Here is a 22,866-nt window from a genome sequence, read left to right as displayed (position 1 = left end):
TCTGATGAACATCTTGGGCATCTGAAATGAACTCCCATTTGACGTCACGAAATTCTTGCACACTTTCCCTGAAGAAAAACAACGCTAACAACAACATCAACAAATAAGAATGCACAAATGCAAGTGTGCATAATGGATGTTTACCCAGCAAACCAATCGTACCGACATCGTAACGAAATCGGAACAAAATTCGGACGATACGTCCGATATCTGATCCGAAATCGTAACGATATCTTAACGAAAGTTGTATGAAGTGGTTGACATAATTTCGGAACGAAATGTCTTAGCGACATCGGATCGATTTCGGTCCGATTTCGTAACGAAATCTGAAGAAAATCCTTGGGAAATTCGGATAGGAAATTTCTTTCCGACATTCGTTCCGAAATCGGAACGAAATCGGTTCAAAATCTGAACTATTTCCTATCCGAATAATCGTTTAGAAATCGGAACGAAATCTGAACGACTTTGCTTCCGAAATTGTTCAGAAGTGTTGGACATCAGACATTTGGTTTGTTGGGTATCTATGTGCAGTCTTGAATGTGTTTCACTGCATGTGAGTGTGAATGTATAAAAGAGTGTATTTGCGTGTGAATGTGTTTGTGCGATTGAGTGAGTGGTTTATCTTATTGACAATTTAAATTTTTAATAGAATCACTGTCATTTCACATTATCGACATGTTCCACATGAAGCCCAATACTTGGTTGGGGCAACACACATCCTCTTAATCTTCAACTACTGCATCAGCACTTGTCCTTCCAGTTATCATAGAGAGGCAAACATAGCCACAAACGAACACACGCACACATATAAAACATTTTCTTAGCATAGGTTGTAGATAGTATACGTATATGCCTGTCCAATACAATGGACTGTGTGTTGTTTTTGTTGAGATGTTTGTCTTATGAAAATGGACAAAATGAAATGTTTATATGGGGACAAACAACCACACATTCATACATATACCACAAAAACAAACAGCTATTATAGACAGCTTGGTGTTGTATATGGGTGTTTACATTGAGATAATGGGAAACGTAATCGATATTATATTCATGTGCGAGAAAAATGCACTCATTTCTTTTGATTTTGTCTACATAATTTTTAGGGATCTTTATTGAAAGCTCATCTTTTCATATACCCTGGGAAGATATATTGAAAAGAATAACATATTTTTAAATGATTTTTCTGTCATCTGCTTCCAGAGTCGCCCCAGTATATGAAATACCTGCAACGAACCGGGTAAAAAGTGAGCGCACTTTCACATCAGTCGGTAATACCAAAAATATGTACATACAGAATTTGCCTTAAAATTGTTAAATATTTGCCTTTAAAGAGAACAGTGGGTCACCTCCGAAGCGTATTTATGAGGAGGAAAGAGACTTCACGAAGACATCACATCTTCAAACACTAGATTCAGACATCTCGCTGCACACAAAGTCCATTGGCTATCACCTGCGTGAGTCCTAAGAAACCACATTTATCATGTTCGATTATATACACTCCTTCGGATAGCTTTCACGCAAATTTCAATCATTGAATAACAGAAGCCTCTTGTCTTATATGTACAAGGTGGCGCAAAAGTAACCCTCTTATCAGAAAATGCTATAATTTTTGCGATTGGCCCCTAATGTCAGTTCTGTTTTGACATTTGTGTAGTAAACACATGCGAAATACACCAATGTTACGCTACACTGCTCCAGAACGCGGAATATTGGTGACTATTTATTTGACCAATAATCGGTCGGTGACTTTGGCACAATGCGAATTTCGTCGCAGACGTTTAGCCGCTCGCATCGAAGAGACTGGCACAACACGAGATGCTGTCATGCATGGCAGACCCCGGACTTTCCGTTCTGCAGAGAATATTGCTGGTGTAGCCGAGAATGTCACGGAAGCGCCTTCGACATAGACAAGACGACGTGCCACGCAAATGGGTATCAGTTGACGGTCTTTACAGCGAATTTTGGTACGATATTTGAAGATGTTTCCGTACAAAGTCCAGACGGTGCATCAGCTGTTAAACGCTGACCGCCAATCGCGTCTAACATACGATCAATCCATCCTTAATCACCACCAAGAGGAAGATGATTTTTCATCAAAAATAATCATGAGTGATGAGGCGCTCCAGACTTCTTTTTGTGGGGCTTTTTTAAGTCGCGGGTTTATGTCAACAAGCCTCAGACTCTTTCAGCTCTTAAAGACAATATCCGCCAAGAATGTTAGGACCTATCGCCGGAAGTTTTGGCCAAAGTGATGTAAAATGCCATAAAAGGGGCTCAAATGACAATAAACTGTGGCGGCGGCCATTTATCTGATATCATATTCTCGACTTGATGTAAAAAAATTAAAAGACCAAATAAAAATAATCCAGAAGAAATTCAAAGTTTTTCATTTTTTTTAAATTACAGCTTAAAAAACTTCGAAAGATTACTTTTGCGCCACCTTGTATATGCAACCAAAGCCCTTTGTGATTTTCTATAGGCAACAGAAGACCCCTAAAAAATAGCTAGGAGCAACAAAAGGCCATGTTTATATTATAGCCTTTTGCAGGGTTAACCTTCTTTAAGAGGATTTATTTGAAATATAAGCAACTGAATTGACATTTGCAACCCAGTGGGTTTATTAAATCCGGTTATATATAAACGTTAGAGTGGGGCGATTTGAACACCATCACGGGCGCCTGGAGTTTCTGATTCTACGGTGAAAATCGAGCCCCCCGATATTTACTTGAAGTTTTTATACCCTCAGCATTTATGCTAACGAGGGTATATACACTTTCATACGGACAAAATGTGCCTCATCGAAATAATAGTTTTGGACCCCAAGTATGTTTCAGACAATTTGGAGTCGATTGAGCAATGTCCGTCCGTCTGTCTGTCTGGCTGGAGTGCACAATAACTCTCGAACGGAGGAACCGATTCGTTTCAAATTTTGGCTTTCGTAATATTTTGCTCAAACTTAGTATAAGTTCGAAGATGGGCTATATCGGTCCACTCCTTCCGGTACCTCCCTCACAAAAGTTCGAAAATGTTCGGAAAATTTGCGCGCACGATAACTCTTGAAGGGAGTAACCGATTTGGTCCATATTCATAGAAAAAAATACAATTCTCACAGGCAAAGTCAACAAAAACAGCCTGTAACTTTCGCGACTTCGTTGCAAATGACGCCCTATTCTTTTGTCCGGTAAGTACAAAAAATATAAACATAAAATTCACGAGTTTATAAAGAAAAAACAAAAATTGCAATAGTATCAAAAATTCTCAAAATGCTCCGAAATGGCACGATTTGAGAACAAATTGGTCCAGAACGCTTTGATAATGATTTTAAATTAGATTACAAAAAAATACAAATTTTGATTAAAAGCAAATATGTTGTCATAACAGCTAAAATCATAATAGTTTTCCATGCTCTACACGGCTATGTGGTGGTATTTTTTTGGTTATAGCCCTAATATACAGGCTTGTTTTTCAAGGATTTTTGGATATTTTGGCATATAACAACCAAACCACTGAGATTTTCGATCCAACACAAAGACAAAAATTGTAGCCAAGACAATAATTAAGAACTCTCTAGTGCATCGCAAATGCATTGGAACGCTCCTTCAGGTAGTTATGGCCTCGAGAAGGTGAACATTTTTAGGAAAATATCGATAAATGACACTGTGCTACAAAATTGTGGAAAATTCCTTGTGGAGATGAAAGCCCTTAGTGAGTGTACTAAGAAACCAAAAGGAAATTTTCACCATAGGTCAAGTTTCGAATGGTGAATCTTTTTTATAGAATATTTCATCCTTCTAACTCAATTCCTTCCATGTCCTTTTCGACCTTTATTTTTTGAACCGTAGTAAAAGTACCACAAGACGAGATTTTACAGCATCCAAATATTCTGCAAAATTTTTGTTCAGAAGATTTTAGGTACGGTTCTCATTGATGAACAATCGATATTTCCCCGTTTTCATGGTCCTTTTTGACATCTACCCGGTTTTTGCTAAAAAAATATGTTTTGTTTTTATGTTTATTCAGTGGTTTGGTTATTATATGCCAAAATATCCTTGAAATTTTTTTCAAGTCAAAATCCGGGGGCTCGATTTTCACCGTAGACATATGGTCTAGTTGACTTTTTTGTTCAGTACAATCCCAAGAATCAAAAACTCCAGGCGCCCGCTAACACTTTTTTCCTTTCATACAAATCGCCCCGGCCTAATAGACGTACTATAAGTCCTGAAGAGACAACAAAAAACCTCTTGTGGTGTTTTACAGGCAACTGAAGACCTCTGGAGGTCTCTACAGATAACAGAATTATCTCTCCTTTATGCAACCGAATCCCTCTAGTGATTTTCTATAGGCTACAAAAGACTTTTTGAGACCTCTAAACCTCTTGTGGTCTTGTATAGGTAGCAGAAGACCTTTAGAGATTTTTAAAGGTCACAAAAAAACCTCTAGAGAACGATTGTAAATAACAGAAGACCTGTAAATGTCTCTATAGAGGTATCTACAGACAACAGAAGACTTATGGATTTCTATAAGCAACAGAAGGCTTCTTTTGGTCTTCTTTGGGTTAAAGGTGATCTCTTGTGGTCTTATATTTGCAACAGCAGAAGACCTCTTGTCGTCTTATATATGAAACCAAAGCCCTTTGTGATATTCTATAGGCAACAGAAGACCTATAAAGAACAGCTAGGAGCAACAGAAGACCTGAAGGGGCAACAAAAAACCTCTTTTGGTCATTTACAGGCAACGGAAGACCTCTAGAGGTCTCTACAGATAGCAGATAACCTCTTGTGGTCTTCTTTATGTAACGGAATACATCATGTGATTTGCTATAGATTACAGAAGACTTCTAGAGACCTCTTTTATCTATCACGGTGTGCCTTAACCAAATTTAAATGGTAGGTGCTTACACCTGAGAAGTTTTTGCAGATTCTGAAACTACAATGCTCATAGATGAGAAATATCAAGAAACAAAAAATCGACGGAGGGATTTTCAAATAAATCGCGATTTAAATTCACATTTTTAGGAGTTCTTTAGGTTTTCACGATTTTGCTTGGAAACCGCGAGTCCTATATTCCCAGGTGTAAGCACCTTCCATTTAAAATTAGTTAAGGCGTACCGTGCTATTGAAATGTTGTTAAAATTTCGTTTGTAACAACTACCAGACAAACAAATGAAATTGTTGTAAAATAAACAATGAGTACAGACAACAGAGAACCTCTTGTGGCATTTTACAGACAACAGTCTTCATGCATAACAGATGGCAAAAGAAGAAGTAATATTTCTCTTTAACTTGAATCAAGTACAACGCCTGCTGTTTAAGGGAGGGAGCACTTGTGATTCATAACAATATCATTTTTTCGTGGACCAGTCCATGCTTTAATACATAATGACCCAAAAGCTCTAAAAAATCATACGGGGATGAATCCCAAAATTATATCTAGTTACAAGATGTCGATGTCTGTGCCGGTCCATTCCTTCAGGTACCTCCTCCACAAAAGTTCTAAAAGTTTGCGCTTCAATCCAGTTTAAGGCCACCTCTCAGATTGTGTTGATATATTAATAGCGGGTAGTCGATAGGGGAATGCAATACTTCCCGAGATATAGGATGGGATATGTTGTTATTTCTGCATTTCTCGGCAATGGCCCGGATATATCAAAATTCAAGGTCAAGTGTTCTTTGCAAAATATGAAGAATTTTGGTTTATAATTTTTGGGTAGACTGTGTTTTTTTTTTTTGGTCTGTCAGTGGAATAACACTATGCAACACTGAAAATGCAAACAACTTCTAGTAATATGAATTTTTTGAAAGTACATATTGAGACTACAAAAACCCTAGTAGGGTTTTGTGCTATCAGATCCAGTTCGGATTTTATGGCCTCATCTAAACCGGGCTAAAACTACAGGTTTTTGCATTTATCGCGCCTTTATCTCAGAAACGAAAAGAAATTTGGCCTTGCTGTATTTGGCAATATTGTAGCCCTAAACTAGTAGAACTTATCTTTTGAACAGACCACATAAGAAAAACTCCATCTAAGGCATCAAAATCAATCAAATATAGAAAATTTTACATAATTGCTGAAATTCTGGTCAGTATCAGCTAAGTTATTGGGAGTTGAAGCAAGTAACCTTTTGCAAAACTCTTCCAAATAAAGTTCTCTGCAATTCTTCAGAACATTCTAAAACTCTAAAATGCTTGCTTCATGCTGTTTCAGAGGCATTTTCATTATATCTTTTACAACACGTATTTCAAACACAGTTCACACCCACAGTTTATTCTCGCATTTCTGATTTCACCACATTATTGACATATTTATTAAATCGTCGTTGAGAAATGTACTGAAAACAACGGGATAGAGGCATTCTACAACAATGACAATGAGTTGTGTATTACATTCCAGGGAATATTTTTCCAAAAGAAAATATTCAGAAAAAATTAACGGTTTTGGAGATACAATGCGAAATGTATAAAAATTGTGGAATTTTTGCATATATTTTGAAATTTGAGGCAATAATTGCAGTTTTTCGAGTTCATTATTTCTCCAAATATTTTATTTTTGTCCTTATCTACAAATTCTGAAGAAGATACGCATTGGTTTCATAGGTATAGCCCCGAATTTCTTTAAAAACTCAATATTTAACCATGTTGAGATGGGGCCATAAAATCCGAGGATCTGACACAACAAAACCCAACTAGGGTTTCTTGTCATTTGGGTCTGTACTTTCAAAAAATCGAATTGTTTGTACAAGATCACCTTAAAAATGTTGCACAGTGTTATAAAACAACATTCCGCAGCCGCGAGAGCCCTGACAAAAATCCTCTCTCCACCCATAAAAAAATATGTTCTAACATAAAAATTATGTTGGTACCCAAACAAATAAAATTGAGATATGTTACAAAATGTTGCAAAAATATATTTGTTTAGACACAAACTAATTATGTGTGGATCAAACATATATTTGTTTCCAATCAGTCCCAAACAAATATTTGTTTGGATCCAAACATATTTCTAACATATATTTTTCTGCGTGTAGTCGGTTTGGACAAAATCCGTTTGAGACAATTTGGTGTCGACACGATATCTCTCTAATGGATTAACCTATCTGATCCAAATTTTACACCTCGTAATATTTTGTCCAAACTTAGATTAAGTTCAAGATGATCCACTTATTCAGGAACCTCCCTCACCAATGATCAAAACTGTTTGCTAAAAAGATGTGAATGATGTACAAATCGTAAAATTGCTTTGAGACATAAGTCAGGTTCGTATATAGACTAGTAGTAGTAGTAGTATCACTTTATTATTTCATTTATATACATATTTGACATGTTTCGGATATCATGTAATTAAAAAGCATAGCAAATAAAGGATATACGACTTTGACATAATGTCGTCAGTCGGTGTATATATAGACTATATCGATCCACTCTTTCGGATACCTCCTACTCAAAATTCAATGTGCAATAGGATGCATAAAAGGTCTATATAGAAACAGAAAATTTCTTCTGGTCTTTTATAGGCAACCACAGCTCTCTTGTGATATTCTATAGATAACAGAAGACATGAAGAGGCCTATATAGACAACAAACACCTCTTGTGGGCTTGTACAGACAACAGAAGACCTCTGGAGGTCTCTACAGATAACAGAAAATTTCTTGTGGTCTTCGTTATACAACCGAAGACCTCTTGTGATTTTCTATAGGCAACTGAAGACTTCCGGAGACCGCTAGACCTCTTGTGGTCTTCTATATGCATCAGAATACCTCTGCTGGTTTTTTATATGTAATAGAAGGCCTCTTGTGGTTTTCTTTAGGTAGCAGAAGACCTCTAAAGGGGTCTATAGACCGCAAAAGACCTCTAGAGAAATTTTGTAATAACAGAAGACCTGAAGAGGTCTCTATGCAGGCAACAGAATACCTATAGAGGTTTCTTCAGACAACAGAAAACTTATTGTGGTTTTCTTTATGCAACCGAAACCTCTTGTGATTTTCTATAGTCAACATAAGACCTCTTGTGGTCTTCTATATGCATCAAAGCAACTCTTCTGGTCTTCTTTAAGCAACAGAATACTTCTAGAGAACTGCCATAGTCAACAGAAGTCAAGAAGTCTATATAGAATACAAAAGACTTCTTGTGGCCTTCTACAGACAACAGAAGACTTCTAGAGGTCTCTATAGACAAGAGAAGATCTTTTGTATAGACAACTGAAGACCCCTTGTGGTCTCTGCAGGCAACAGAAGACCTCTAGAGAACTGCTATAGACAACAGAAGACCTAAAGAGGTCTAAATAGATAACAGCAGACCTATTGTGGTCATCTTTAGGTTAAAGATGACCTCTTGTGGTCTTCTATTAGCAACAGAAGACATCTTTTGTTCGCCTATAGGTAGCAGAAGACCTCTAGAGAGCTACTGTAGTCAACAGAAGATCTCAGAAACTATATATAGGTAACAGAATGCCTCTTGTGACCTTTTACAGGATATAGAAAACTTCTAGAGGTATCTATACACAAGAGAACATCTCTTGTGGTCTTCTATATGCAACAGGAGACCTTGAAGAGGTCTATATAGACAACAGAAAATGCTTGTGGTCTTCTATAAACAACAGATAGATCTATAGGTCTCTTTTTTAAGCAACAGAAGCCTTCTAGAGGTCTCTATAGGCAATAAAAGAACTCTACAGAAATGTTATAGACAACAGAAAACCTGAAGAAGTCTATATAGACAACTTCGGCAGGGGTCAGCGGACAAAATTTGAACTTTTGCAAGTAGAGCAGCTACGTCGCACAGTGGTTTAGTTTTTATTGGTCAAAACTCTGTAACTTTTGAACGGATAGAGATATTTTCATAATTGTTGGACAGATAACATAATCAGCTTCCAATGCATTAAAACCTTCGAATTAGGTCAATTAATTGCAGAGTAATTCAAGGTCAAAATTAAAAATTTTAGTTTTTTTTCATATTTTGCATTCAAAATATGAGTTGTTTTTTTTGAGTTTTTCATATGTTCTAACTATTTAAAAAAGGTCAAACACCAAAAAAAACCATAAAAATACAAAAAAAAAATGGAAAAAAATCCAAAAAAAATTAAAACTTTTTTTCAAAAAACATTTTTCTAACAATTTAATTTTTTTCCAACATTAAAAAAATCTTCCTTGGGTTTTCATATAACTCTTATAAAAACTCATATATTAAAAAAATGTCGATTTGTGTAAAAAAACTATAATTGATATGGGAAACGGTATGGAAAAAAAACACAAATTTTTAACCATGTAATTTTAAAAAAATTAAAAAAAGTGTTAAATCGGCGGAACGATAATAGAATAGAATGCATCTGAGTGGGTTTCAAGTTTTGACACTTTCATGGTTTATCGGTAATGCGTCTTTACTTACAACTGACTAAAGCCACATAAAAACAAATCGTTTAATGAAATGGACATAAAACCCGCGCACACACACATGTGTAAATTTATCACTATGTAATAGGAGGGTGAGGGGATAAAACCAAACTTTATGAATTACAAGTTTTATGCTGAGGAAATTCCACATGTTTGCATACAAGCACGTACATACACTATGTATAGTTATCCTAAATAAACATTTTATTGGCATACTTCTTGTGCTGCTTCTTCTTCGTCGTGATATTCGTCAAAAGACCCTTCATTGTTATGTGTGTGAGTCCTGTTCACACAGGGTCATTACAAGTTAACCCACCCACATACAGACAACATGTGCATTAATGCAAGAATTCTTGGTTGGTTGGTTGAATTTGATAACCACAAAAATTGGTTGAAATGTTTCCATGTGTTCAATAGCCATGTAGTTCAAACAAACTCACACACGCTTACATGAACTCATGAGTAAAGTTTACAAAACAGGAAAAAATGGGATACAAACAACTAGCATGTAGTTCTGGTCTTATGCTGTCCATCAAAGTGAAGGAAGGAACAGGGAGCAGGAGGGATTAAAGGGAAAAGTTCCGATTTAATGGCAATTGAAATAGTTGTTGGTTTATCATGGTTAGCAGCAGAAGGGTAGGAAGGTAAAAAGGAATTTTTAGTTGGAGTATTGTTATCCCTCGGGAAATGAGGCAAAGAAACTTCAATTTTATGACCAACATAAAATCGATATGGCCAGTGGTGGTGGTGGGCGCCATTAAAGTAAATATCCCTTAAAGTGAAGATAAGAAATTTAGTTTTCCTTAAAAGTAAGCCCTAATAAATGTTGCAATTGAAAGTTACGATTTATTGGAAATAAAAGCGAAGCAAAGAAGATTGCTTACAAAAACAACAGCCCTTTATTAGCTTTAAAGCTGTCCTGGTATCCTTTAAGAGGACAAATAACACATCAGCAATATATTTAAGTACTTTACACAGTCATTGACATGACACATGCATTTTATATTGTCGCCTCCATTCAGTGGGGATTTCACATAACTTATTGGAGCAGATCATTTAAAGCCAGTAAAACACGTAGCTGGTTTAACAGCTGTGAAACATGGTTAACATGAAGTAGATATTGTGACAATAAACGAGCGCCACAAGCAGTCGTGGCCGAGCGGTTAAGGCGTCTGACTAGAAATCAGATTCCCTCTGGGAGCGTAGGTTCGAATCCTACCGACTGCGAGAGAATTCTTTTTATTTTTTAAAGTTTATTTTTTTTTTATTTTTTAAAATTATCGGAATATTCGTCTGTCTGTTGAAATCAATATACAGTTCGTAATAGTTAAGATAGAGCTTTATAATTAGGTACAGAAATTTACTCCTAGAATGTTTGATCTCCACGTTTTGATATAGCCCCCGTAGAACGGTATAGTTGAAGGTTTCAGCTATTTTGACAGAAATTTGTCAGTATAGGTCCACATGTTGATATAGCCCCCATAGAACGGTACCTCACGATTTTCGTTATTTTGAAAGTTTCAGACGCATTCTCTTAACGAAATATCTGAAATTTGGTATTTAGTTTTCTTTGAGGCTACAAAACTTACCTCCAGAAATTTGTCGGTATAGGTCCACGGTTTGATAAAACCCCCATAGCCACATTATCTTAAAGAAATTTCTGAAATTTGGTATCTAGTCTCAGAAATTTGTCGTTATATGGTCTACTTTTTGATATAGCACCCATAGAATGGTACTGCTCGATTTTAGGCATTTTGATTGTATATTTACTAGGCCAAATCTGTCATTCCATTGACTTTTCAATATTACATTTACTGCTGAATAACTCAGTATTTTAGTTTAAGCTAAAATTTAATAATGCAGTATTCATTTCCAACATTCCCCCAATAAAACCTCAACTTTATCATTGTTTGAAATGCTTCATTGTAAGTCATCCCGTGTTGCCATGAAATAAGAAAAGTTTGGTTATTATTTTTCTAGGATTCCATGGAACTGTTTGTTTTGAATTAGCCACTATGTTGGGAAAAAAATCCTCTCGTACGTATATTTCGGGGAACAATTTAACCACACCACTATTCCATGAGAAAGAAAAACATCCTTGCATTGGAAATGAAAAACATTCTGCATCGTTTAATTATGAATGTTTTAACAGGAACCATTTTATCTCATTTAAACACAGTTTAACGAATAACACTGTACAAATAAAATGAATAATTAAAAAAGAAACTGTAAACAATAATACACGAGCAAATCCTGAGATAATGAAATGTGAAAAAGTGAACACAATGTAGCTTAATATTTCAGGGAATTATGCGAAGGGAAACCATTGTTAAATATTAACTTACATTTATGTATTTTTTACATATTTTCTTTGGGGTTAACAGTTTTGTAACAATTTATTCTAATTGGAAGGATTATCTTTAATAATTAAATAAATCTGCAACTACCCTGGTAATGTGCTAATGCATAGGTAGTGTAAATAACACTATGCAACACTGAAAATGCAAACAACTTCTAGTATGCATTTTTTGAAAGTACATATTTAGACTATAAAAACCCTGTAGGGTTTTGTCCTGTCAGATCCAGTTCGGATTTTATGGCCTCATCTAAACCGGGCTAAATCTACACGTTTTCCGATACCGATACTCTGTTCGTTTTACATTCCTTCTAAATACTTCCCACACCGATATAATTGAATGAATCTTTCAATTCACCTTTCTTTTGTGTTTTTACGCATTTTAATAGTTCTGATCTTCTTCAAAATCCGAGAATAAATTATATATGAACGTTAAGCTGGACGATTTTGAGCTTGAAGGCGAAGTTTGATGGGTTTTATGTTTTCAATTTTTAGTTACAACTGAGTTTTGAGTTACAACTTTGCCTACGAGAATGAATTAAAATTCTTAACGGTTTATAAGATATGAACATGATAAAAATAATCACTTTTGATATCAAGGCCTCAAATATTTGGAGGCCCAAGTGCAAGGGATGTTGAAAAACGCCAAAACATGTGTGTTCTATGTTTTGGTCTTTTATCACACCAGAATATTTTTTTTGTGTTGCACAGTGTTATTTATCCACTGATTGTGCATGAATAACCCTTACGGGATCTCAATGATTCATTTATATATGTAATTACAAAGCTAATTTTTACAGAAATATTATAGTAACAAGTAAAAAAGTATCAGTCGGCTTTGCCGACATAGATATACCCTCAGCCTGTGTGGATTGAAACACTTTTTTCCCAAAAAACTTATGTATTAAGGTTTTCAAAATTTTGGCAGTATGAACCGACAAAAATATCGATAGGATTAGAGCTCAAAAATTTGCGGAGATATCGATAGATAGGGCTTTTTAACGCACTAGCCTACGAAAAACATAATATCGGTGTAAACAGGGCCACTAGGTAAACCTTCGGTAAAAATGTCCAAAGTAACCTCGAACAGACCCTTAACCACACATAAATGATGAACATTTGTGTGGGTGGTACTCCAAGGATTGGAGAGATTGGGCCCAAATTTGAACATGAACTAAGTTTCTGCCACCGTGGTGCAATGGTATGCACACCCGCCTTGCACACATAAGGTCGTGGGTTCGATTCCCCGTCCAGGCAACATCAAAACACTTTTCAACGGTGGCAAAATACCCCTCAGTAATGTTGGCGACATTTCCTGAGTATTTCAGCCATGTAAAACTTCTCTACAAAAGTGGTGTCTTAGACACGCCGTTCGGACTCGGCAATAAACTGTAGGTCCCATATGATTGAGCTAAAATGAATCGGGGTGTACTCATTGATATGAGAGAAGTCTCCATTGTCCCTTATGGGATGTTTGTGGAACAATTATATACTAAGTTTCTGCAATATTTACAGATCCAACGTCTATGGGATATCGCGCGTACCATTTGAGCGAATATTTTCGAACTTTTGACCTATAAGCACCACATTTGAATTTCATCTAATATTCCAAGAAATATTATGATATCCAAAGTGTGGACGAACGAAGTATTCGGTTCGAGCTCTCCAGACACTACATATGGTGCCATAGGAGTTTTTTACAACATTCGGGCTGTTTTCTCAATAAGTATGGACTTGCCCCTGAAAAAACTTTTACTGTCGCAATTGAGGCAGCCAACGAAAGTTGCTTCAACAAAAACCAAACACGGTGCGCCTTAACTAATTTTAAATGGAAGGTCCTTATACGTGGGAAGTTTTTGCAGATTCTGAAACTACAATGCTCATAGATTAGAAATATCAAGAAACAAAAAAAAAATCGCCGGAAAGATTTTCAAATAAATCGCGATTTAAGTTCACATTTTTAGGGGTTCTTTAGGTTTTCACGATTTAGCTTGGAAACCGCGAGTCCTATGTAAATGTGCCTAAAGAAAATGTTGTAGCTGTAAAAATTCTCCACAAGATTGACATTTATGATATTTCCGTAGGTTTTACCGTTTTTGAGATATATAAGTTCAAATTGGGACAATGCACTGACTGTATCGCCTCCTTATAACTGCAAAATGGTACAACCTAGGAAAAAATAAATCATCCAGTCTTGTAGAGAATTTTCACAGCTTCAACATTTTCTTTAGTCTCATTTTAATATGACTTGCGGTTTCCAAGCAAAATCTTGAAGACTTAAGATAAAAACCTTAAAATTTGAACTGAACCTCTATATCTCAAAAATTGTAAAACTTACGAAAAAACCTAAATGTCAGTCTTGTAGAGAATTTTCACAGCTACAACATTTTCTTTAGACTCATTTCGATACGACTTGCGGTTTCCAAGCAAAATCGTAAAAACTAAAAAAAAAACTAAAATTGTGAATTTTGATCGCGATTTATTTAAAAATCCCTCCGGCGATTTTTTCTGTTTTTTTTTTTTATTTTTCTTATCTATGAACTTTGCTGTTTCAGAATCCGCATAAATCTTCCCATGTGTTAGCGGTTTTCATCAAAAGTTAGTTAAGGCGCACTGAGCATGATATTGTTTTATAAGGAGGCGATACAGTTAGTGCATTGTCTCAATTTGAACTTATATATCTCAAAAACCGTAAAACCTGCGAAAATATCATGAAAGTCAATCTTGTGGAGAATTTTCACAGCTAAAACATTTTCTTTAGACCCATTTACATAGGACTCGCGGTTTCCAAGCAAAATCGTGAAACCCTAAATAACCCCTAAAAATGTGAACTTAAATCGCGATTTATTTGAAAATCCCTCCGGCGTTTTTTATACCCTCAGCCTTTAGGCTATGAAGGGTATATACACTTTCATACGGGCAAAATGTGCCTCATCGAAATAATGGTTTTAGACCCCAAGTATGTTTGGACGAAATGTGTTTCAGACAATTTGGAGTCGATTGAGCAATGTCCGTCTGTCTGTCTGTCTGTCTGGCTGGCTGGAGCGCACGATAACTCTCGAAGGGATGAACCGATTCGGTTCAAATTTTGGCTTTCGTAATATTTTGTCCAAACTTAGTTTAAGTTCGAAGATGAGCTATATCGGTCCACTCCTTCCGGTACCTCCCCCACAAAAGTTCGAAAATGTTCGGAAAAATTGTGCGTACGATAACTCTTGAAGAGAGTGGCCGAATTGGTCCATACTTTACACATCCTAATATATCTACCAGATATAGATCAGGTTCAAATATGGACTATATTTGTCCACTCCATCCGGTACCTCCCACTCAAAATTTCGGATACATGTTCACTTTAAGACCTGCTTTCGAATCACTTTGATTTTTGTTGAAGCAACTTGCATTGCTGCCTCAATTGCGATGGTAAAAGTTGTTTCAGGGGCAAGTTCATACTTCTTGAGCAAACATCCCGAAGGGTGTAAAAACCCCCTATGGCACCATATGTAGTGGCTGGAGATCCACTTCCATAATGGTCAATGTAGATCCATTCCTTTTAGTATCTCCTCCGCAAAACTTTTGATCTCTAATCCTAATGAACATTTTTGTCGGTTCAAATTCCCAAAATTTTCAAAAACCCCTAAATACATACGTTTTTTGGGAAAAAATTGTTTCAATATATACAGGCTGAGGGTATATCTCTGTCGGCAAAGCCGACTGATACTTTTTTACTTGTTTTTTTTGTTTCTTGATATTTCTTATCTATTAGCATTGTAGCATTGTGTTTCAGAATCTGCAAAAACTTCCCTGGTGTAAGCAGCTACCATTTAAATTTGGTTAAGGCACACCGTGCAAAGTGATTCGAGAGCGGGTCTTAAAGTGAATTTATCCAAAATTTTGTGTGGGAGGTACCCGAAGGAGTAGACAAATATAGCCCATATTCGAACCTGATCTATATCTGGTAAATATATTAGGATGTGTAAAGTATGGACCGAATCGGTTACCCCCATCAAGAGTTATTGTGCGTACAATTTTTCCGAACATTTTTGAACTTTTGTGGGGGAGGTACCTGAAGGAGTGGACCGATATGTCTTATCTTCGAACTTAAACAAAGTTTGCACAAAATATTACGAAGGCTACATTTTGGACTGAATCGGCAGATCCGTTCGAGAGTTGTCTTGCGCTCCAACCACTTCACACGATGTCATAGGGGTTTTTTGCAACTTTCTTGCTATTTTCTCAGGAAGTATGGACTTGCCGCTAATGAAACTTGTACCGTCGTATGGGGGGGCAGTGAATACAAGTTGCTAAAATAAAAATCAAAGCGATTCGAGAGATGACCCTAAACAGAACTTTTCCGAAATTTTGTGTGGAATGTACCCGAAGGAGTGGACCGATTGAGTCCATATTAAAACCTTATCTAAGTCAGGTACAAATTTCACGATGTGCAAAGTATGGACCAAATCGGTTACTCCCATCAAGAGTTATCGTTCGCACAAATTTTCCGAACATTTTCGAACTTTTGTGTGGGAGGTACCGGAAGGAGTGGACCGATATAGCCCATCTTCGAACTTCGAAACTAAGTTTGGGCAAAATATTAGGAAAGCCATAATTTGAACCGAATCGGTTCATCTCTTGGAGAGTTATCGTGCGCTCCAGCCAGCCAGACAGACCCACAGACGGACGGACTATGCTCAATCGACTCGAAATTTAAAGACATTTCGTCCAAACATACTTGGGGTCTAAAACCATTATTTCGATGAGGCACATTTTGCCCGTATGAAAGTGTATATACCCTCGTTAGCATAATTGCAAATTTTAAACGTAGGTTTATAACAAGTCAAAAAGATAGAAAACCATCCTTAGTGCATGTGGGTCCATATTTGGGTATAGCTCCCATAGAAAGGTACCGCCTGATTTTTGTTATTTTGAGGATTTAGGCCAAATTTACCAACCGATTTGGATGCTATTTTGCATTTTGAGTTCTGAGTGAGCAAAATAACTCCTTGCAAAAAATGTTCAGTATAGGTCCATGTTTAGGTATAGCTTCCATATAAACGTACCTCCCGATTTTCGGAATTTTGACGTTTTTTTCAGGCGTGGTATAAGAGGAATAACTTAGCGAGTGGCAGATGGTGGCAGTTGGACTTTTTTTAGTCATAAAATAGAGACTATCCCCTGCATTTTAAAAAAAATCGAGACTCACAAATTCTGACAACATTAGTAAATCTACTAATTATACTAAAAATAGCACAAAAAGACATTTATAAAGAAATTATTTTTAATGAAGTTAGAAAACGAATTATGAATTTGTTTTTTCGTTAAAACATTGTCAATGCCATCCATCACCTATAAGTTTCATTTTGAAAATTGCACATTTATATACCTCTCCATTTTTTTTATAATTTTACTCATAACCTACGAATGCTTTGCGGATGTATTTTTCATTTTTAAGGCCTCACATACAAATCACAACATCTTCGACTTAACTTGGCATATAACCGCTGTAAATTTAAAAAAATTAAGCTGGATGTTAAAAATTTGAAATGTTTTGAGAATATTTATTGCAATCGCAATCAAATTTGTCGCCTTAAATTTTTCGATTTTTGTCCATGGGCGGAACCGCTGTGTCTTCTAGTAACATGTTTGTCAAATAAAAATCGAACATTTTATTATCAATGAATATACATTTAAAAATTATTTTCTATAATCATTCGATTTTAATATCTTGTCATATAATAAAAATAAATATATTTTTTAAATGTTAATCTAATATTTATCAAAAATATTTCAAATATATAACGATTTTTTAACCACGTCCTTTGGCAATTTGAACTCTTGTTAATGTCGCATAAAACAGTCGTTATGCAGTCGTGGCCGAGCGGTTAAGGCGTCTGACTAGAAATCAGATTCCCTCTGGGAGCGTAGGTTCGAATCCTACCGACTGCGAGAAAAATTCACTTTTTACAATATGATCGGATTTGTATTTAGGGGAGGGAAAAACTGATGCTATACAAATGGAAATTGTTAACAATTAAACCATAATGGAAAAGACAAGTAGTGGAAACTAAAAGTCTCAAAAACGGTTTATTTACGTATGCAGATAATAAACTGATTAGGTTAAAATGCATCCATCTAGGTAAATATGATCTATCCAAGAGGGTCATAAGAAAATTTTAACACAAAGGCTCTTCATTCATAACATTTATACAATAGAACCCTTTAAACGGTCCCATACCATTTGAAAGTCGTAATAAATTGATGCTTCATCAAAGCGGTTTCGGTTTTTAGATTCTGACGAATTTGCAAAACCTAGAGTCTAGATTGGGTTAGATTGAACAGTTTCATTGAAGCAAATCCTAATACCCACTCGCTTCAAAATAATTTGTTAACGACATAATTCAATTACAGTTACAGTTGGTAGATTTTGAAAGTGTAAACAGGTGTTTTTTACGAATTTTTGGTAATTCAAATATTTTTTTTAAAAATAGACCTGATAAATTATTACAAATTGTTTTCACTAAAAAACAAATAAAACTTGACTTTGTATACACCAATGTTTATGTGCAGTCGTGGCCGAGCGGTTAAGGCGTCTGACTAGAAATCAGATTCCCTCTGGGAGCGTAGGTTCGAATCCTACCGACTGCGAAACATTTTTTTTTTGTTTTTAATCTGAAAATTATAGTTTTGATTTTTTTCAAGTTATTTGAAGAATACACCCTATCTATAACTACAGGATGCTTTTAATAAATAAAGTACGGTTTTATAGACTTGACACTCAAATATCTTTAAATGTTCCAAAAATCATATTAATCGCAGTCGGTAGGATTCGAACCTACGCTCCCAGAGGGAATCTGATTTCTAGTCAGACGCCTTAACCGCTCGGCCACGACTGCTGCATATTTAAAAAATACGGGAATGACAATAGTTCTCAATCAAATTAAAACATATATTGACAATACTATCCGACCCAAGCTTTTTCCATTCTATGCTGGCAGTAGGGATAGGAAAGTCGACTTTCGATTAATCGGTTAGTCGACTTTTTGCAGTCAAAAGTCTAAAAAATCGCACAATCGATTATCTTGTGATCGATTTTCGAGTTTGCCCATCGATTGTTGACTTGGCGGTTTTACAGTTTTGGCGATTTCGCAGTTTCAAAAGAAAACTCGAAAATCGACGAATAGTCGATTATAATCGATTTTCTGCGGTTAAGAAAAAGTCGAAAGTCGAATTTTTAGACTACTGCAATAATCGCCAGACCGAAAAATCGCATTTTTAGTTTTAGACCAAAATCGAAAAATCGATTATTGCTTTTCATTACCTATCCCTAGCTCGCAGATATTATGGATAACAAACAAATATGGTAATTGAGCTTGAAAAAATGTTTGCCAAATGTTGCCTTGGCTTACTGTGTCACCTGGTTATTGTATCATACATCCAACTTTTATATGTATATGAGACTTTTTCCATTTTCTCCAAAGGAAGAAGTTGTATATGGGGACTAAACTAAAACTAAATTAAGGCTAGACTCACTAAAGCTGACAAAAAAATTAATGGCACTAACGATAATATCGATTAATTTTATAAATTCAATATCGATAGATAGTTTTGTCTATCGATATTATCGGAATAAAAACCGCTAACCTAAAATTCATTGAAATGAATAAGAATTAAGCGACTTTTCCATTTTGTGGATATGAGAAAGTAATTCCGTGTCACATTTACAAATTTTTCAGAAAAATTTAACGTATTTTTGTATATTTTTATAAAATAAATGTAATTGTTTTTTCTCCTTTATATTTATTTCTGTGAACTACTTGTGCAAAATGTCAAAAAAAAGCATAGACATTTCCGCCATTTTCATGTCCAAATTAATGGCGATGATAAATTAACGACAATATCGATAGCAATCGATGTTTTGAAATGAAATATCGAACATATCTAATGTTGGGAATATCGATAGTTTGCCAGCTCTAAGACTAACTCTGAACTCGTGTAACAATTTGTAGCTTACTCTAAAGCCACACGCTGAAACTTTCATACGAAACTTTCCCATTATTTTGGCGTTCATAGATCGAGTTTCCTACTAAAGTAATTTTATGAAATTATGGTTATGCGGTACTCGACCTAAGAACGCCAAAATAATGGGAAAGATTCGTATGAAAGTTTCAGGGTGTGGCTTTAGAGTTATGTATTGTGTATTTTTTATGTGAAATCGTTTATGGTTTGATGAGGATATCACCAAATGGTATTCAAAATTGGAGAGAAGTAGTATAAAAGGTGGATGTGACATCCTTCAAATTCAAAAGGTATTGCCAAGCTTTAATTTAATTGTTGCTTTAGAGTTAATGCGAATTATTCGCCTTACTTTAAATACTCGATGTCAAGCAGTCGTGGCCGAGCGGTTAAGGCGTCTGACTAGAAATCAGATTCCCTCTGGGAGCGTAGGTTCGAATCCTACCGACTGCGAATAATATAATTTTTAGATATTTCAAAATCGATCACGTATTCAAATGGTATATCAAGAAGATATACGAGATTCTCACGGAACTTTGTCATAAATCCAACCGATTATAATAAATAATATTAGATATCTACTTGGTAATGATGATATTTGTTCGAAATTTTAAAGATAATATCAAATGAACTCATGGTTAAATTCTGATTGACCATAAAAGAAATTTGAAATTAATAATAATAAATAACTTTCAGTCAGCTTTATTTCTACTTCCTAGATTCACATAAAATCTGATACTAAACATTAATTTAATACATTTTCTGAATTCGCAAATTTTATTTCAAAATAAATAGCAAATATTAGTTCTGAGCTTGTGTGTTTGCAAAAAAACATATCCTCTTAGTAAATATGTATACATATATAAATATTATATAAAATAGTGTAAAAATTACTTTAAGAATAATATTTTCGAATAGTATATTTAAAGAACATTTATATATCTAAGTGAAATATTCGCGGAAATGATCTTGACTGCGGGCAAGAGACTTAAGCTGGGTACACATTGTCAGTTTTGAATGTCAATAGTTCGCAATTGTCGATAACTGTCATACCGTCCAGTAACCCCAAACATTTTGCGTTTGCATGATGAATGACAAAAATGAAGTGCCACACTAGCAAGCAACAAAAAAACTGTCATTCAAAACTGACAATGTGTACCCAGCTTTAAATGTGTTTCAAACCTGCCTTTGTATCATTCTTCGTTTAAATGTAATGAGAATTACTCGCATTGAGCAAAGTTCTATGCTATGTAGCAGTCGTGGCCGAGCGGTTAAGGCGTCTGACTAGAAATCAGATTCCCTCTGGGAGCGTAGGTTCGAATCCTACCGACTGCGAGAACATTTATTTTGGAAAAATATTTATTTTTTAATTTAAAATTAAGATGTTACATAATTATTTTGAAAATTTATCCTAAATAAGTAAGGTGTGGTATTTCGATAGCACTTAAATATTCTCTCATAAATAATAATATTTTTCCCAGTTTAATTTAATCCTGCATCCGTATCAATGATGGAAAATTTTTAACAGACTTTCATTATTTACTCTCCATATTTAGTTTTATTGCTTACTTAGAATCGCCCAGAGTTCATCGGTTTACAAAGTATCCGATTTATGCAAGAGAATTGTTATTTTGTTTAGAATCCTTTTTCCCAATCTGCTTGAAAACATTAAATGCTGGAAACCGTATTTCAATGCTATGTTATTTATATTTCTTTCCACAACACATCTTAACCTATACTCGCCTGGATTTGAAAGCAAAGCCACCAAACAATTACTCAAAGAATTTCATTCAAAGTGTTTGGTCGGTCACATGTGCCGACGACAACACAATTGAGCCTACGGTTGATTCTATGCCCTCAAATGTCCATACCAGAATGGCCTCTGTCCTCCAACCATTGTATATTCGATACTTTGAGTTGTAAAAATAAACAAGAGATATCTAAAAACATTTCAACGCCTGAAGGACCTTTCATATTTTCATATGCTGGTTTCTTGTGAGGAAGAATAACAAACACCAAAAAAAAAATACAGCTCATGAAAATAACATAACAAAAATCATTCACATTTTCATAGAATTCAAACAATGATGGTTGAGGGAGGCTGTATGTGTCACACTTACCTCCTGCAACCCGGCTTTTGACTTGAAGGACATTCACAAATAGGACTACAAAGTACAACAACAACTGGTATACCGAATAAAAACAATAACAAAATACAAAAATCTTCTAGTAGTTTTGTTGTTTTTTCTTCCTCTGGTTATGATTGCTGTTCTTTTTATGTTTCTACCGTTTTTATAACTGGCAGACATGTTGGCAGACATAGACTTTGTCGACGAAAATGGTTAAGTGTGCAATGCTTTGTTACTTACAGAGATGAGAACGACAAGTGGAAATGCGAGTCGGCGGTTGTCTACAGCTGGTAAACATGATATACATACCACCACTAAAAATGACAATGCCAAAAATAAAAGATGGCCAGCCAAAAAAGACTAGGACAATTACTATAAAGAATTGTGTTATTGTTTCAAATAGGCATTTCAAAAAGGGACATCATTGAAATCGAAGGGAATTTAGCTGGTAGGTCATTGTCATAGATTTCAATATTCAAAGTGGAAAAAATTACAAAGAAATTTATGAAACAATGAGTCAATCAAAATTCATTGCAAATTGACAAATAAATTGGCAGGGTACACAATGGAAATATGATATAGGAATGGCCTTTGATGAAATCATGCCAACGCTACCAAATATCGGCTGTTTTTTTTATCATATACATACATATATAATCATAAAGTATGCTGTCCGTGAACGACTGACTGTCTCATTAGAAATTGTTATCTACGTGTTCCTTTTTTCTTTTTTTCAGTTCATAATTTTGTTTCTTAAGGACATTATTTTTCCTACTTCCATCTTTATTTCTACAAAAGGTTTAGACATGTCTTAGAGTCTCTTTCACGCAGTCGGTAGGATTCGAACCTACGCTCCCAGAGGGAATCTGATTTCTAGTCAGACGCCTTAACCGCTCGGCCACGACTGCTCCAGGCTAAACAGGCGCCTAGAAAGGTTACTGGAGAAAGTGAAAAGGATAATAAAAACAACAAAACACACACA

At 35.4% G+C, this 22,866-nt stretch overlaps 1 protein-coding gene and 7 non-coding genes across 8 annotated transcripts in view; 5 read left to right on the top strand and 3 right to left on the bottom strand.

Annotated features, from left to right (window-relative positions):
* The window catches only part of LOC141403622 (uncharacterized), a 130,744-nt gene that overhangs the window by 44,445 nt on the left and 63,433 nt on the right, over window positions 1-22,866 (bottom strand).
* On the top strand, window positions 10,535-10,616 carry TRNAS-AGA (transfer RNA serine (anticodon AGA)). The gene has a single exon. It is a non-coding gene; the product is annotated as a tRNA-Ser (tRNA).
* On the top strand, window positions 17,607-17,688 carry TRNAS-AGA (transfer RNA serine (anticodon AGA)). Its single transcript has one exon. It is a non-coding gene; the product is annotated as a tRNA-Ser (tRNA).
* Window positions 18,306-18,387, top strand: TRNAS-AGA (transfer RNA serine (anticodon AGA)). Its single transcript has one exon. It is a non-coding gene; the product is annotated as a tRNA-Ser (tRNA).
* TRNAS-AGA (transfer RNA serine (anticodon AGA)) lies at window positions 18,554-18,635 on the bottom strand. The gene has a single exon. It is a non-coding gene; the product is annotated as a tRNA-Ser (tRNA).
* Window positions 20,127-20,208, top strand: TRNAS-AGA (transfer RNA serine (anticodon AGA)). Its single transcript has one exon. It is a non-coding gene; the product is annotated as a tRNA-Ser (tRNA).
* Window positions 21,009-21,090, top strand: TRNAS-AGA (transfer RNA serine (anticodon AGA)). The gene has a single exon. It is a non-coding gene; the product is annotated as a tRNA-Ser (tRNA).
* On the bottom strand, window positions 22,711-22,792 carry TRNAS-AGA (transfer RNA serine (anticodon AGA)). Its single transcript has one exon. It is a non-coding gene; the product is annotated as a tRNA-Ser (tRNA).

Source organism: Musca autumnalis, unplaced genomic scaffold (assembly GCF_047663935.1).
Source record: "Musca autumnalis isolate F117 unplaced genomic scaffold, ASM4766393v1 scaffold_4, whole genome shotgun sequence".
NCBI classification, from domain to species: domain Eukaryota; kingdom Metazoa; phylum Arthropoda; class Insecta; order Diptera; family Muscidae; genus Musca; species Musca autumnalis.
Note: the sequence above shows the minus strand (reverse complement) of the source record. Positions and strands in the feature narration are given on the sequence as shown.